Raw genomic sequence first — 471 nt, forward strand, 5'->3', positions numbered from 1 at the left:
GGACCCTAGTTCGAACAAGTAATGCATACTGTGCCCAATCTCAAACTGTTAATACAGAGAGAATAATATTGAGGATATCAAAGACTTCAGGATTTGGATATATTTTACTTACAAATAATAACATTCAAAAATCAGAGGGCAAAAGTATCAGACCTCCAACATCTTAAAATTTAGAAATGTTAAAAAAAAGTCCCAGAGAAATTTTTCCACATGTGGATACCCAGAATCCGAATACAAGGCAGGGGAGTTAGTTTTACCTCCCTCTAAAACAGAGCCACAGTAAGGAGGGATCTGTTTGACCCTTCCCTCTCCCAGGCATCAAATGTCCAACAAGAGACAGCCACAGTTACCTAGAAAAATGTCTCAAACCCATTCCCTTTTCTCTCTGACCCCTCTTAGCCTGGCCCAGAGAATGCTGTGGTGGGGGTAGGGGGGAGGACTTTAGAAAAGTTTTTTTTTTTTTTTTTCAGT

This window comes from Geotrypetes seraphini, chromosome 8, assembly GCF_902459505.1.
Source record: "Geotrypetes seraphini chromosome 8, aGeoSer1.1, whole genome shotgun sequence".
In the NCBI taxonomy this organism is placed as follows: Eukaryota; Metazoa; Chordata; class Amphibia; order Gymnophiona; family Dermophiidae; genus Geotrypetes; species Geotrypetes seraphini.